General features: G+C 42.3%; 3 non-coding genes across 3 annotated transcripts; all 3 read right to left on the reverse strand.

Moving 5' to 3' along the window:
* Positions 1 to 234: 234 nt before the first annotated feature.
* On the reverse strand, positions 235 to 305 carry trnag-ccc (transfer RNA glycine (anticodon CCC)). Its single transcript has one exon. It is a non-coding gene; the product is annotated as a tRNA-Gly (tRNA).
* Positions 306 to 2,844: 2,539 nt separating this feature from the next.
* Positions 2,845 to 2,915, reverse strand: trnag-gcc (transfer RNA glycine (anticodon GCC)). Its single transcript has one exon. It is a non-coding gene; the product is annotated as a tRNA-Gly (tRNA).
* Positions 2,916 to 3,985: 1,070 nt separating this feature from the next.
* Positions 3,986 to 4,056, reverse strand: trnag-gcc (transfer RNA glycine (anticodon GCC)). Its single transcript has one exon. It is a non-coding gene; the product is annotated as a tRNA-Gly (tRNA).
* Between the last annotated feature and the right edge of the window lie 13,817 nt (positions 4,057 to 17,873).

Below are 17,873 nucleotides of genomic sequence, written 5' to 3' on the forward strand. Positions count from 1 at the left end.
AAAAGAAAGACATTTACCACTGAACCATCAATGAACATGCTTTTCACAGTTGTTGAAAGCAACTTGCCAAACCGAATGTCTAGTAGAGATGAAGGCAAAGTTTAAAGGGGAGCTATTGTGATGGTGTTGAACTACCAATGTTTTGAACGTCTCAATTGAAACACCTTGAACAAGCAGCCATAACAGCCAAGTACCTGGCATAATGTAACATTCTGGCATAATGTTACATTTACATGCATTGGCCGGGAATCAGACCCGGGTCTCCCGCGTGGGAGGCAAGAATTCTACCACTGAACCACCAATGCTTGCGATAGCTGTGTACAGTTTTCTAAATGTTCATGTTAGGGTTATGGCTCAAGACCTCATTCACGAATGCAGGCATCCACATTGATAGGGAATCAACCTTGCACTCAAATGCTAAAAAGCAGCTAAGAATGTATCATAACATTTCCCCTGACAACATACATCCTTTGTGCATAATGCAAACACTTCTTATTACAAGTAACATAGACACTTTTTCTGACAACATCCTCAACTCACAAATATAATGAGAGAAAAATGTATAGCACAATAAGGACAGACAGCTTTCACAGGAAGTTCCCTGGTACAACCCAACACATGTAACTTGCATTGCCCAAGAATCGGACCTGGTAAAAACAAAGACATTTACCACTGAACCATCAATGAACATGCTTTTCACAATTGTTGAAAGCAACTTGCCAAACCGAATGTCTAGTAGAGATGAAGACAAATTTTAAAGAGAATCTATTGTGATGGTGTTGAACTACCAATTTTTTGAACGTCTCAATTGAAACACCTTGAAGAAGCAGCCATAACAGCCAAGAATCTGGCATAATGTAACATTCACATGCATTGGCCAGGAATCAGACCCTGGTAAAAAGAAAGACATTTACCACTGAACCATCAATGAACATGCTTTTCACAGTTGTTGGAAGCAACTTGCCAAACCGAATGTCAAGTAGAGTTGAAGGCAAGTTTTAAAGAGAATCTATTGTGATGGTGTTGAACTACCAATTTTTTGAACGTCTCAATTGAAACACCTTGAAGAAGCAGCCATAACAGCCAAGAATCTGGCATAATGTAATATTCACATACATTGGCCAGGAATCAGACCCTGGTAAAAATAAAGACATTTACCACTGAACCATCAATGAACATGCTTTTCACAGTTGTTGAAAGCAACTTGCCAAACCGAATGTCTAGTAGAGATGAAGGCAAAGTTTAAAGAGCAGCTATTGTGATGGTGTTGAACTACCAATTTTTTGAACGTCTCAATTTAAACACCTTGAACAAGCAGCCATAACAGCCAAGTACCTGGCATAACGTAACATTTACATGAATTGGCCAGGAATCAGACCCGGGTCTCTCGCGTAGGAGGCAAGAATTCTACCACTGAACCACCAATGCTTGCGATAGGTGCATACAAATGTTCATGTTAGGGTTATGGCTCAAGACCTCATTCAGGAATACAGGCATCCACATTGATAGGGAATCAACCTTGCACTCAAATGCTAAAAAGCAGCTAAGAATGTATCATAACATTTCCCCTGACAACATACATCCTTTGTGCATAATGCAAACACTTCTTATTACAAGTAACATAGACACTTTTTCTGACAACATCCTCAACTCACAAATATAATGAGAGAAAAATGTATATCAGAATAAGGACAGAAAACTTTCACAGGAAGTTCCCTGGTACAACCCAACACATGTAACTTGCATTGCCCAAGAATCGGACCTGGTAAAAACAAAGACATTTACCACTGAACCATCAATGAACATGCTTTTCACAGTTGTTGGAAGCAACTTGCCAAAACGAATGTCTAGTAGAGATGAAGGCAAAGTTTAAACAGAAGCTATTGTGATGGTGTTGAACTACCAATTTTTTGAACGTCTCAATTGAAACACCTTGCACAAGCAGCCAAGTACCTGGCATAATGTAACATTTACATGCATTAGCCAGGAATCGGACCCAGGTCTCCCGCGTGGGAGGCAAGAAGTCTACCACTGAACCACCAATGCTTGCGATAGCGGCATACAGTTTTCTAAATGTTCATGTTAGGGTTATGGCTCAAGACCTCATTCAGGAATACAGGCATCCACATTGATAGGGAATCAACCTTGCACTCAAATGCTAAAAAGCAGCTAAGAATGTATCATAACATTTCCCCTGACAACATACAACCTTTGTGCATAATGCAAACACTTCTTATTACAAGTAACATAGACACTTTTTCTGACAACATCCTCAACTCACAAATATAATGAGAGAAAAATGTATAGCACAATAAGGACAGACAGCTTTCACAGGAAGTTCCCTGGTACAACCCAACACATGTAACTTGCATTGCCCAAGAATCGGACCTGGTAAAAACAAAGACATTTACCACTGAACCATCAATGAACATGCTTTTCACAGTTGTTGAAAGCAACTTGCCAAACCGAATGTCTAGTAGAGATGAAGGCAAATTTTAAAGAGAATCTATTGTGATGGTATTGGACTACCAAATTTTAGAACTTCTCAATTGAAACACCTTGAACAAGCAGCCATAACAGCCAAGAATCTGGCATAATGTAACATTCACATGCATTGGCCAGGAATCAGACCCTGGTAAAAAGAAAGACATTTACCACTGAACCATCAATGAACATGCTTTTCACAGTTGTTGAAAGCAACTTGCCAAACCGAATGTCTAGTAGAGATGAAGGCAAAGTTGAAAGGGAAGCTATTGTGATGGTGTTGAACTACCAATTTTTTGAACGTCTCAATTGAACAAGCAGCCATAACAGCCATGTACCTGGCATAATGTACCATTTATATGCATTGGCCAGGAATCAGACCCGGGTCTCCCGCGTGGCAGGCGAGAATTCTACCACTGAACCACCAATGCTTGCTATAGTTGCATACAGTTTTCTAAATGTTCATGTTGGGGTTACGGCTGGAGACCTCATTCAGGAATGCAGGCATCCATATTGATAGGGAATCAACCTTGCACTCAAATGCTAAAAAGAAGCTAAGAATGTATCATAACATTTCCCCTGACAACATACATCCTTTGTGCATAATGCAAACACTTCTTATTACAAGTAACATAGACACTTTTTCTGACAACATCCTCAACTCACAAATATAATGAGAGAAAAATGTATAGCACAATAAGGACAGACAGCTTTCACAGGAAGTTCCCTGGTACAACCCAACACATGTAACTTGCATTGCCCAAGAATCGGACCTGGTAAAAAGAAAGACATTTACCACTGAACCATCAATGAACATGCTTTTCACAATTGTTGAAAGCAACTTGCCAAACCGAATGTCTAGTAGAGCTGAAGGCAAATTTTAAAGAGAATCTATTGTGATGGTGTTGAACTACCAATTTTTTGAACGTCTCAATTGAAACACCTTGAAGAAGCAGCCATAACAGCCAAGAATCTGGCATAATGTAACATTCACCTGCATTGCCCAAGAATCGGACCTGGTAAAAACAAAGACATTTACCACTGAACCATCAATGAACATGCTTTTCACAGTTGTTGGAAGCAACTTGCCAAACCGAATGTCAAGTAGAGTTGAAGGCAAATTTTAAAGAGAATCTATTGTGATGGTGTTGAACTACCAATTTTTTGAACGTCTCAATTGAAACACCTTGAAGAAGCAGCCATAACAGCCAAGAATCTGGCATAATGTAACATTCACATGCATTTGGCAAGGAATCAGACCCTGGTAAAAAGAAAGACATTTACCACTGAACCATCAATGAACATGCTTTTCACAGTTGTTGAAAGCAACTTGCCAAACCGAATGTCAAGTAGAGATGAAGGCAAAGTTTAAAGGGAAGCTATTGTGATGGTGTTGAACTACCAATTTTTTGAACGTCTCAATTGAAACACCTTGAAGAAGCAGCCATAACAGCCAAGTACCTGGCATAATGTAACATTCTGGCATAATGTACCATTTATATGCATTGGCTGGGAATCGGACCCGGGTCTCCCGCGTGGCAGGCAAGAATTCTACCACTGAACCACCAATGCTTGCTGAAGTTGCATACAGTTTTCTAAATGTTCATGTTAGGGTTATGGCTCAAGACCTCATTCAGGAATACAGGCATCCACATTGATAGGGAATCAACCTTGTACTCAAATGCTAAAAAGCAGCTAAGAATGTATCATAACATTTCCCCTGACAACATACATCCTTTGTGCATAATGCAAACACTTCTTATTTCAAGTAACATAGACACGTTTTCTGACAACATCCTCAACTCACAAATATAATGAGAGAAAAATGTATATCACAATAAGGACAGACAGCTTTCACAGGAAGTTCCCTGGTACAACCCCACACATGTAACTTGCATTGCCCAAGAATCGGACCTGGTAAAAAGAAAGACATTTACCACTGAACCATCAATGAACATGCTTTTCACAGTTGTTGAAAGCAACTTGCCAAACCGAATGTCTAGTAGAGATGAAGGCAAAGTTTAAAGAGAAGCTATTGTGATGGTGTTGAACTACCAATTTTTTGAACGTCTCAATTGAAACACCTTGAACAAGCAGCCATAACAGCCAAGTATCTGACATAATGTAACATTTACATGCATTGGCCGGGAATCGGACCCGGAGCCAATGGAAAAAGAAACAAAAATGGCAGCCATTTTCCTCAGACAATTGAGTCACTGAACAGTGAGTCAGTCCACTAATATAAGAAACATAAAATGTCTTACTCACTCCAATGTATTTATGAAGGAGAGAGCCTGTTTGGTACATGTAAATACTTTGCTGCCATCCTTCGTTTCTATTCTCAGTCTGGCCGGAAAAATCAATGCAAAAGCGATCTTCCGTTGAGGCAAGAGTTTCTTACATTCCTTGAACCCATCACGTTTATCTCTTGTCGAATTCGCAAAGTCCGGGAACAAGAAAATATTGTGATTCTTGCCTGGTGCAACACGAGATCTTTATATTTACATTTATGCATTTGGCAGACGCTTTTACCCAAAGCAACTAACAGTGCACTTATTACAGAAACAATCCACCCAGAGCTACCTGGATTTAAGTGCCTTGCTCAAGTACACAATGGTGGTGGCTGTGGGGATCAAACCATCAACCTTCTGATTAACAGTTATGTACTTTAGCCCACTATACCACACACTTCTCGAATGATGTCAGAAATGTGGCCAGGATTTATTGGGGCCTATCTCCCTCAGCAGATCTGTTAGCTGTGACTCTGTGAGCTCGCTCGATTTCCAGCTTATGGCCTGTTATGTTGAGCAGACTCGGGAAGAGTTCATCAAGGAATTTCACCATATCCCTGCCTTCTTCATGTTCAGGAATTCCAACCATCCATTTGTTATTCCTTTCAGCTCATATTTTTTAAATATCCCAGTTTTTCTAAATTGTATTCCAAGTCTGTTTTGGACGTTGTCGGATGAGCAGACGATTCCCTTTCCAATGACTCTAGATAATCGATCCATTTCTCAAAACCTGCCACTCTTCTGACCAATTCAGAGAATTTATTATCCATCACCTTAATCGAACGACGTATTACAGCGAGATCCTCCGAGTCAGCAACAACCTTAGTCAGCATCACCGAGATGTTGGACAGTTGACGCTGAATTTCTTCTCCCGACCTGCTTTATAAATCAAGTCCCCAGTCTGCAGGCCCAGAGGTTTCATCTTGAGAATGTATGTGTCTTTTAATGTCTCCAGAGCCTGAGGATTTTGAATTCTTTGCCATGTTTACCTCAAAGAACAAATACGTAACTGGGGGCATCGAATCTCACTGGATTATAACATGAAAATAATAAATAAAAAAAACAGCAAAGTGCGCAGAACTCGTGATTCATACATCTGCTTCTCGCAAACGGATCGATTATCTGGAGTTGCCAGAAAGGGAATTATCCGTTAATCCGCACACGACCAAAATAGTCATGGAACATTTTTTAGAACAACTAGAAGATTTGGAAAATAGGAGCCGAAGGAATAACATGTGGATTGTTTCAGTGTTCACACACTTTTGCTTCACTATGCTCAAGGATCATAAGGACATTTTAGACATCTTAGACATTTGAATTGTAGATGTTTATTTATCAGTATAATGACCCCCTTACTCTTACTTGAGCCAGCACTAAAGAAAACATGTCCACCCCATATCTTCCCAATCTGAAGGCAAAGTTGTCATGGGGGTTCTGGTATGCGTACATGGACCTTTTGAGTTTAGAGGGATTGATGCCTGTTTGCGCTGTCGTGCACGGGGTTAATGAGCACATTTTGTTTCTGTTTGTTTTGTTCAGGAGGGCATTCAGGTGTTTGGTTGTTGCAATAATGTTGGAATGTGGTCTGTATAATCTTATTTTTGACACACAGAGGTGTGGCGCATAACATACTGCCCAGTAACGGCTTTTCGGCCGTGTGCCTTCCAGTGGCCCAAATAGGGCATTAAGTATTTGGGTATTTTATTCCTAGCAAATTTGTCTGATTTAGTCTGACAGGTGGGCTTCATTACATTTATAGATGATAGGGAAGGTTAATGTTATTAAAATGAAATGTATTCCAAAATTCAACTACCTACTACAGTCACTCCCTATAGATGTTTCCCTCTCTTATTTCAAGCAATTTGATAGCATAGTGAAGTCCTTTATTTGGAATGGTAAGCGTCCCAGACTACATTTCAACAAGTTACATAGGCCGATTGACAAAGGTGGGCTAGGCCTACCCAAGATTTTGTTTTATTTTTATGTGTTTGTTCGTAGGCATTTTGCTCATTTGTCGCTTCCACCTGAAAGAGCCCCTCCTTGGTTTTCTATTGAACAGGAATTTCTTGCCCCTATTTTGCCACTGCAAAGCCTTTCTTTAATGGAGAAGTTAAGTCACACCCCGTTATTTCACATTTGCACGTTATTTGGACAAGAGTGTCCAGAGTATTTAATTCGGACATTTATTTAAATGTTGCCTCAAGCATATGGCTGAACCCCAAATTATGTATCAACAAGTCCCCATTCTGCTGGTCAGAGTGGATTTTGAGGGGGGTTACTGCACTCTGCAACCTATATGAGAGTGATTGGGTCATCATTTTGCGATTTATAGGTATTTACAGCTGTGCCACATGCTCTGTGCTGCTTTTGGGAGTAGCACACACCCCCCTAAGGTGGCAGGTGCTTTGGGAGAGGTGAATGCTGCTTTTGGAAAAGAGCACGAGTCATCAGTGTACTACTCCCTGCTAACTCAGAGTCTGGGGAATGGAGCTTTAATTAAGGGAGAAAGATTTGAATTTGGTATTGGAGAATGGAGTGTAGATTAAGATTCTGAAAAATGTCAAGTCTGTATCTAGAGATGCAATGAACTTGGTCTTAAAGACACACCCACCTGCTGGCGATGCCAATCAGAAGTTGGAGACACTACCCATGTCTTTTGGGGGTGTGCTAAGATCCAAGATTTTTGGTTAAATGTTCAGAAGTATTTGTGTAATGTTTTGAATGTTGAAATTGTGCTTTGTCCCAGACTCTGTATTTTGGGTGATTGGGCGGTCATGCATTTGGGGGATAATCACATCAATAATTGGGTTCTGACCAGTCTCATGATTGGCAGGCAAGTAATTTGAAGGGGTTGGAAGTCAAGTGGAGCACCCTCTTTTTCGGATTGTGTGGAAATGGGGAGGGTAGCTGCATTTGAGGAAGTGGTAAGTAGAAGTCTGGGGTTTAGGGACTTCTTTGTTAAAAATGGGGCAAATAATAAGTTTTTGGAGGGACTGTTGGGGAGGGGATGTGGAGAGTGTAGTTTTTTTTTAAACATGTATGTTTATTTTTATTTTATTTAGGGCTGTCAATCGATTAAACATTTTTATCAAATTAATTACATGGTGTCCCAATGAATTAATCGTGATTAATCGCATGTACAAATAGCCCCTCATATAAATATAATTCAATATATAATGATGAAAAAATTATACATAGTTATCTTTAAATATAAAAAAGTATATATATATATATATATATATATATATATATATATATATATAAATAAATAAAATAACAAATATTCAGATAATTAAAATGCATTACATTCTTGTGGCAGAAGAGTTCATCATTAAGACAATACAAAATGTATTGTTTACTACCATATTATTGAACATAAACCAATCATTGGCATACTGTTCACAGCAATCCATTTCACAAGTGAATTTGTCAATCAGTTTGAGATTTATTATGATGGCTTGTTTAAGGACCCGTCAATGAAAATCTGCGTCAGACATGCTTGTGTAGCGTCTCGGATGCTTTGCGTGATAAACATAACATTTTTATATCAATGTGTCAAGTTAAATACGCAAGAATGCATGTTTATGTTATTTTGCTCCTTAAGGGTGTTTTTCTTCACTGTATAAACTGCGCATTGCCATGCAGCTGAAGTTTCACTTACTGTCCTCTGGAGTAAACAGGTGGTACTACAAGCTTGCATTTCTCAGGAATCTTCCATATTCTGTAATTTTTTTAACACGTTATTTTTATTCAAATTAATCGCACTGAATTAACAGCGCTAATTTTATTTATTAATTAGTTTTATTTTATTTATTTTCATTGGATTGTGTGTATGTATGTGTGTGTGTGTGTGTGTGTGTGTGTGTGTGAGTGTGTATTTATCACTTTGTGGGGACCAAATGACATTTTGTCGGTCCCCATGAGGAAAACAGCTTATAAATCATACTAAATTATGTTTTTTGAAAATGTAAAAATGCAGAAAGTTTTCTGTGAGGGTTAGGTTTAGGGGTAGGGTTAGGTTTAGGGGATAGAATATAAAGTTTGTACAGTATAAAAACCATTATGTCTATGGAAAGTCCCCATAAAACATGGAAACCAAACGTGTGTGTGTGTGTGTGTGTGTGTGTGTGTGTGTGTGTGTGTGTGTGTGTGTGTGTGTGTGTGTGTGTGTGTGTGTGTGTGTGTGTGTGTGTGTGTGTGTGTGTGTGTGTGTGTTATTATGTGGGACCACAGGGGTGTTCATTGTGGGTCAAAGTGATATTGTATTAATGGGGCTTAAATGTAAAATGTTGATTCTTCGTATATGTGTTGAGTTTTTCTCTGTCATGTGCATCTGAATCATTAAAAATGTTAATTACAAAAAAACTCATTATTATTCAATAATTCCAAGCAACAAACTGACGATTAAGCATTAGATCATTTAATCAACCTCTGAAAACAAAGTGCACATATAACAACAACAAATAAACCTCATAATTTTAAATCTTTAGAGAACAAATAAACATGATTCAGACACATGTATGATTACAGGAAGGTGTTTAGAACACTGTAAACCGGTGTTCGTGTCTACAATCGCCAGACACTGCTAAAATATAAGATTCATGCAACAACCAGGCTGCATGATGATCTGCAGGAGAAGCTACGCAAACTCAGCTTGCTGACCAGGCCTCCAGTCCTCGGCGGCGTCTGATGCCGGTGAACGGGGGAGGGGACGTCGTAAGAGGTGTGCGAGGAAGCAAAAGCGCGGGAAGAGGGTGGGGGTCAACGCTAGGCTAAAAACAAACCCTAGCCGGCCGACTCTCCTGTCTATCCTGCTCTCAAATGTTTGCTCCGTGGACAATAAACTGGACTACATCCGACTCCAGCAGACTACGCAGCATGAGCTTAGAGACTGCTGCGTCTTTGTTTTCACGGAGACGTGGCTCAGCGACAGAGTTCCGGACCCCGTCTTCAGCTAGATGGGCTCGCCTCGTTTCATGCTGATAGAAATGCTGCTCTGTGCGGTAAGACTCATGGTGGTGGCTTGTGTGTTTACATCAACACGGAATGGTGCAATAACTCTATGCTAAATAAAAAGGTCTGCATCTAACAGTCACAAGCTCCACCAGCGATGAGCAGTAACTAGAGACTACTGCTCATCGCTGGTGGAGCTTGTGACTGTCATCACTGTTATTATAACCGGAGTTTACATTCCCCCCAGCGGTAACGCTAAGGAAGCGCTCGGTGAACTGTATGGGGCTATGAGCGAACTGCAGAACACTCACCAAGACAGACTGTTTATTGTCGCCGAAGATTTCAACCATACAAATCTCAAGACAGTGCTCCCTAAATTTCATGAGTATGTGGACTTTGGAATGAGAGGGGTCGAACACGCTTGATTTTGTTTACACAAACATTCCAGGCACGTACCGGGCGGAGTCCCACCCCCACCTCAGCTACTCAGACCACATGTCTGTTATGCTAATTCCAGCATACAGACTGCTCGTGAGATGCACAAAACTCTTCAGGACTGTTTTGAGTGTACTGACTGGCACATGTTCAGGGAGGCAGCAACATATGGCGACTCTACCAACTTGGAGGAATACACAGCATCAGTGACCAGCTACATCAACAAGTGCATTGATGATGTCACCCTCCAAGACCATCACCACACACTCCAAACAGAAGCCGTGGATGACTGCGGAGGTGCGTGCGCTGCTGAGGATCTGAGACTCAGCCTTTAGAGCAGGCGACAAGGCTGCCCTAAGAACAGTGAGGGACAAACTCTCCCAGGAGAGCAGCAACACACGGCGCATGTGGCAGGGCATTCAGGCCATCACCAACTACAGGACAACATCAGTTGCCTGTGACAAAGATGCCTCCCTTCCAGATGCACTGAACGACTTCTATGCTCGGTTTGAGGCGCAGAACGACGTGGTGGTGAGGAAGTCCCCCCTCCTCCCAACGACCAGGTGCTCTGTCTTACCACGGCTGATGTGAGGAAAACTCTACGTAGAGTCAACCCACAGAAGGCTGCTGGCCTTGACAACATTCCTGGCAGGGTGCTCAGAGGATGTGCAGACCAGCATACAGATGTTCTTACCGACATTTTCAACATCTCTCTGAGCAGTGCCGTCGTTCCAACGTGCTTCAACACCACCACCATCATCCCCATGCAGTTCAGTGTCCTGCCTCAATGACTACCGTCCCGTCGCAACTCACACCCATCATCATGAAGTGCTTCGAGAGGCTTGTCATGAGGCACATTAAGACCCAGCTGCCCCCCTCACTAAACCCACTGCAGTTTGCGTAGTGTCTCAACCGTTCAATAGATGACGCCATCACCACCACCCTCCATCTGGCCCTCACCCACCTAGATAAAAAGGACTCATACGTTCGAATGCTGTTCATAGACTTCAGCTCAGCATTCAACACAATCATTCCTCAGCACCTGATTGGAAAGCTGAACCTGCTGGGCCTGGACACCTCCCTCTGCAACTGGATGCTGGATTTTCTGACTGGGAGACTTCAGTCAGTCCGGATCGGGAACAGCATCTCCACCACCACCACACTGAGCACTGTGGCCCCCTAGGGCTGTGTGCTCAGTCCACTGCTGTTCACTCTGCTGACTCACGGCTGTGCAGCAATGCACAGCTCGAACCACATCATTAAGTTTGCCGATGACGTGACCGTGGTGGGTCTCATCAGCAAGAACGAGGAGTCAGCATACAGAGAGGAGGTGCAGCGGCTAACAGACTGGTGTAGAGCTAACAACCTGTCTCTGAATGTGGACAAAACAAAAGAGATGGTTGTCGACTTTAATAGAGCACAGAGTGACCACTCTCTGCTGAACATCGACAGCTCCTCTGTGAAGATTGTCAAGAGCACCAAATTCCTTGGTGTTCACCTTGCGGAGAACCTCACCTGATCCCTCAACACCAGCTCTATTGCCAAGAAAGCCCAGCAGCATCTCTACTTTCCTTGAAGGCACTACATTCTATAGAGGGACTATTGAGAGCATCCTGAGCAGCTGCATCTCTGCCTAGTTTGGGACTTGCCCCATTTCGGACCGCAAAGCCCTGCAGAGGATAGTGAGGACAGCTGAGAAAATCATCGGGTCTCCATCAAAGACATTTACAAAAAACACTGCATCCGCAAAGCAACCAGCATCACACACCCCTTACACAAACTCTTCACCCTCCTGCTGTCTGGCAAGAGGTACCGAAGCATTCGGGCCCTCACGGCCAGACTGTGTAACAGCTTCTTCCCCGTAGCCATCAGACTCCTCAATACTCAGAGACTGGACTGACACACACACACGTGTCCTGAGTTGCACTTTAATTATTGTCACTTTATACCTGGCTGCTACCTCAATAACTGCTATGTCCATAGAACACTATCTCATAGTATGTTATGTTTACATTTGGCATTTTTAGAAACTGTGATCTTTTTGCAATACTGTGTACTGGTTGGTGCTGCACTGTCTCTCACTGTGCCTATTGTCCTGTTAATTTTTAGTAATTTATTGTACTGTCCCATACGTTTTGCACACGTTTGCACGTGCACTTTATGTAGGTATGTTAATTAGTCTATGTAGTCTCATGTGGTTCTGTGTTTGTCCTATGGTGTTTTATGAAGCACCATGGTCCTGGAGGAATGTTGTCTCGTTTCACTGTGTACTTTACTAACTGTACATGGTTGAACGACAATAAAAACCACTTGACTTGACTTATCATATAGAACTCATTACAACAGAGGTTTCTAATGCACTACTAGAAGATTAATATAAAATAATCTTCTTTGAAACATAATTTTAACATTTTAAATACATTATGCACATGTTTGCATTACACTGATACTGAGTTTACATGTGCAGTATATTCTTCATACAGAATCAATAAACAAGAGTAGAACTCTTGTAAAACTAAACGTTTTATTTTTGCATTTCTTAGCTTGACCAAGTATCACTCTCCATTCATGCAATTTGCACATGGATATCGAAAATCAGGAAACCGATATTAGTAACATGTCATTGCAATTCATACAAAACAATAACAAGAAATTACAATTCAGTAGTACATATGCACTTGAATATCAGCCACATGTCTAGAAATATTATTAGTCCCTTTTAATATTTTTTGGCATTCTATTAACATACATTTTGTCTTTTGACCTGAGTAATGCCGAGTTTACACTACACGATTTTAAGCCCGATTTTCGCTCGCTGACAGTTTTGTGGAGATCGCAGACAAAAGTCTGCAATCGTAGGCAAATAGCTCCCGTGAGTAAAAAATGCAATGTACGAACTATCAAAGACACGATTTGAGAGAAGCGCAGACACGTTGCCGATGTCAGCAAGATATCTAGAATGTTAAATATCTGGACCTGTCTGTGATTCCAAATCTGTCTGCTGCTTTTAAACAACAGGCAGCTTCGCTTCAGCCTGGGCCCAGCTCTCAGTCCCAGCATAGAGCTCCCCGCAGGAAGCTGACGCCCCCATCTCACGAACCACTACCGGGACCCAGAAGGCTCCCAAGCGTTCCTGAGACGATTAAACCAAGGAGCAAGATGGCCGCTACGGAGTTGGTATCTGGACCACTCCATCCCCCGGGTGGAGGGTCGGAAGGGAAATCTCTTGCCGCCAGGGTTTGGCCATCACAGATTAATCCCCCTGTATGTATTTTCTGCGGTACGGTCCCCCTCTTGGCAGACCCGCGTCTCCCTTGGGCAGTCCCTCCTGCCCCCCGGTCACTGTGTTTGTAGTAACTCCTCCCTTTCTAGGTAGGATCTACCACCACGCCACTTCCACATGTGGCCTGAAAACCCATGTCACGTATTCGCCACATTTAACCTCCCCCCAGCTTGGGCAGGATGTGGTCTCCGTGGGGTATTTTTCCCCTGAAAGAATAGGAGTTGGAAAAGAACGCCTTCCCCGATGCGTATTATAGCATTAAATGGCCCCAGCTGCTTAAACTCTATGCGAGAGAGAAAAGGCACGGCTGGCGCAGCCTGCTCCCATGCTTGGCATGTCCCTTGTTCCCCCCTTCAGGAATGCCGGGAACTAAATAATTTATGATGTTTTTATGGGGTGTAGGAAAAGGGTACGTGCTGTCTGACGCAGCCTGCTGCTTTGGCACGCAACTGCCTGCCCGCACCTCCATCAGCAGTTCACGTACATGTTTCAGCGCATGGCGTGATTGAATAGGGAACCCTAGTGTCGCTTCAGTCGACACAACGTTGAGTGAGTGACAGAAGGGGGATGTCTAGGTTACTATTGTAGCCCCCGTTCCCTGATGGAGGGAACGAGACGTTGTGTCCCCCTGGCCACAATGCTGTACTGAGCCACTGTAATGGCCAAACCTCATTCTCGTCTCCTCAGTGAAAAACCTGAATGGACAGATGCACGATTCCCTCCTATTATACCCGTATGTCCGGGGGAGGGACATGCAAATTCTGTCTGCCAATTTCTCATTGGTCTTTTCTCAAGTTCAGATCTGCCCTACAAAGGCAAAACGCCGTAACATCATGTTTGGTCAAAAATGAGTTAATGTCATTTTTGGGGTATTCAAGACCTCCTTTATCATGTGAATAAATATCGTGAGTCAATTTGATTGTCTTAACGAGAAATTAAAGGGCTATGACAACCGTAACATCCAAAACCATACGAGAAACCACAGCAGAACGCTGTAACAGTTGTTACAGCTCTTAGCCTTTGTTCCGGCACGCTGAAGTTGAGTTAAGGTGTTCTGACTTTGTTTCGCCTGGCATCAAGAGAGATGTTACGGTGCCGCTGTGATGTTACTGTACTCTGGCTTTGTCATACTGTCAAAGATTGCCGCTCTTTTATTGTCACCAAACCGCGTAACATACACACCACACATCTTTGAAATAAAGTGTAGACTGCCTGTTTGTATTACTCTGTGATAGCGTAATGGCCCATTACTCTCGTGGAAAAATGTTGGTGGAGATGGCCTTGAAACGCAGACATCAAGAGCAAGGTAAGAACATACCAAAAAGATTATGAATTTGATTAAAACATTATACATTTTCGATTGTATTCTGCTTAATTCAGCTAGCTTGTGAGAACAACATACCACCACTTAAGTTAGCTGGCCAGACAAACTGCTCCAAGTATGCAATCAGAAACAAAGCAAGGTGAAGGGTTGTCATAAATGTTGTTATTTTCGTTCAGGGCGATGGTTCAGATCTGTCAATGTCAGTGACAGCCCGGAGCTAGCTAAATTTAATCTGTGTCACGTAAATTAGCGCTAACGTTGACGCTGACACTCGCCTCACATCAGATGCCGAAAACCAAATATTAAATACAGAGGCATCCTACCTTTCCATGCAATCCGATATAATCCATAGAAGATATAATCCATAGCAATGCACATCATCTGCTGTATCCACAACAATCCATACATGTTTGAGCCATATTTCCTTCTTGCAGGTGTTCACGTCAGATTTTACAGCTAGTTATCGCTAACGTCCGTACAAAGTAGGCTAACCTAAATAGTAAAAGTAATTCCAACTTCTTTTTCGGTATACTCTGTCTATATTATCTCAGAATTAAAAAGTAGTAATCCAAGTCAAGTTCATTGACTGAGCATCTTGAGCAGTTTGGTGGCACTTAACCCTTTAACTGTCAACCTCCCCCTTTTTTCGCATCTATAAAAATCACTATCCAAACTTAAATGGTTGTATTTCAAGAATGCTTTGTCAAATATACCTATGGACAAGTTGTGTTCCAAATTTTAGGTTGATATCTCAAAAAATGAGCTTTCAGTAAGATTTTATTTGGGCGCAGTAAAAAACTTTTTTACTAGATGGACAGCTGCTTCCTTACTGACCATATAAGGGCCCCTCCATTTTCATATATTTTTTGAGTGATCTGAACCATGTATTTCCATCATTTTCATTAAATTTATGAAGTAGACATCCTATTCAGAAGTAGTATGGGTGGTTTGGCAGTATTTGATTTGAATTCAACCTCTAATAAACTTTATAGCTCGCAGACGCATCACAAATCGAGAATTTTTTTTAATAGAATTGAATTGGTGTTATTTTTTGAACTCTTGACATACAATAAAAACAGGTTTCTACCAATCTTTCATGATTTTTCATGTTTAAAGGCCTAAACACGCCTAATGAATATTAAATATTCTTGTTGCAAATTGATAAATTACTGCTCCTCTGTAATTTATTTAAAAAAAAAAAAAAAACATCCACCAAATATGAAAACTAGAGATTGTAAGCTTTCACATGATATATCGTTTTTCAATATTACTTTAGATTTTTACTAAGATATTATTGTTCTAAATATGATATGGTGACAATTAAAGGGTTACATTTGATTGACCAGCTTGGTCACAAGGTGCTGCTCTTTTCACAGGTAGGTTGTTTGTAAACATGGGCATTTTGTTTTCTCCAGTATGGAGGGTATGTTTTTGTTTTTGGGATTTGTTAGGTCCCTATATGCAAAATATAAAATGTGTTGTGTTGGGCAAAACTATCAACTAAGAAATTTAAATATAAATGAACGTAACTTCTGCCATCCGTGCATTAGATGGCATATAGTCCATGAGCCACAGGGGGTCGTCACTACCACTTGAATTGGCTATTTGGAGACTGTGCGCCCCTCTGGATCATGGCAATTGTTGTTATTAATAGAAGGACTAGTATACCAGTATTAATCATCTCCTTTTTTTCATATAATTTCAGAACCTTGTGGGGACAAGCCTATTCAATGTGGTCCAGAAGCACCAAACACAACAAAAAAGATAATTCTGGACAATGGTATGCCTATTCATTCAAATTAATGTCATAATGTCTTATATTCATATTTTTGAGATTTCCATGTCTCTAATTATAATTTCTCTAATTATAATTTTCATTTCAGACTCTTTTAAGGATTACTGTGTTCGAGAAGACGATATGAAAACATGGGCAATCCTGGATAGCTGTCTGGACATCAGTTTCCCGCAATTTGGTTCAGAGGACTTGTTTAACAGTGCCCCTGATATCTCTTTAAATGCGCATTTGGATTTCTCCAGTAGTCCAGACACAGCCACTCTGCCTGCCTCCAACACCACTGGAGCCCTCTCCCCAGCCACTCTGCCTGCCACTCTGCCTGCCTCCAACACCACCGGAGCACTCTCCCCAGGCACTCCGCCTGCCTCCAACACCACCGGAGCCCTCCTCCCAGCCACTCTGCCTGCCTCCAACACCACCGGAGCCCTCTCCCCAGCCACTCTGCCTGCCTGTCTGCCTGCCTCCAACACCACCGGAGCCCTCCTCCCAGCCAATCTGCCTGCCTCCAACACCACCGGAGCCCTCCTCCCAGCCACTCTGCCTGCCTCCAACACCACCGGAGCCCTCCTCCCAGACACTCTGCCTGCCTCCAACACCACCGGAGCCCTCCTCCCAGCCACTCTGCCTGCCTCCAACACCACCGGAGCCCTCCTCCCAGCCACTCTGCCTGCCTCCAACACCACCGGAGCCCTCCTCCCAGCCACTCTGCCTGCCTCCAACACCACCGGAGCCCTCCTCCCAGCACTCTGCCTGCCTCCAACACCAATGGAGCCCTGTCTACCTCTGCCCCTCCGATGAGGGAACCATGTGGCCAGAAATGCAGGAGAAAATGTTCAGAGAAATTTAGTGAGGAATGGCGAAAGAAGATGTGGGTCATGTACTGGAACATGGACTACACTGAAAAACGTGCATTTATGTTCTGTAACATAACCCAGCTACCAACGGCAAGATTGTTTGTCCCCAAAGGAACGAGTCGGCGCAGCAGGTCTTTTGTTTACAGGCTTAAAAATGAGGATCAGGTTCCACAGCAGGTCTGCAAGAATTTCTTTTTGGCCACTTTGGGGTACCACCCAACAAATGACAGCCTGGTCCTGTCGGTGATGAGAAGGGAAATGGGAAATGAGGGGATCCCAAAGGATCAAAGAGGGAGACACACACCGGGCAACAAACTGGACCTGCAGCCATTGTTGGATCACTTTGAGTCTTTTCACCCTTCCGTCAGTCATTATCGGAGGGAACATGCTCCCCATCGCCGCTACCTCCCTAGTGACATTAGCATCAAACTGATGTATGCAGACTGGCTGGAAA

The sequence above is a fragment of the Xyrauchen texanus genome, chromosome 34 (assembly GCF_025860055.1).
Source record: "Xyrauchen texanus isolate HMW12.3.18 chromosome 34, RBS_HiC_50CHRs, whole genome shotgun sequence".
In the NCBI taxonomy this organism is placed as follows: domain Eukaryota; kingdom Metazoa; phylum Chordata; class Actinopteri; order Cypriniformes; family Catostomidae; genus Xyrauchen; species Xyrauchen texanus.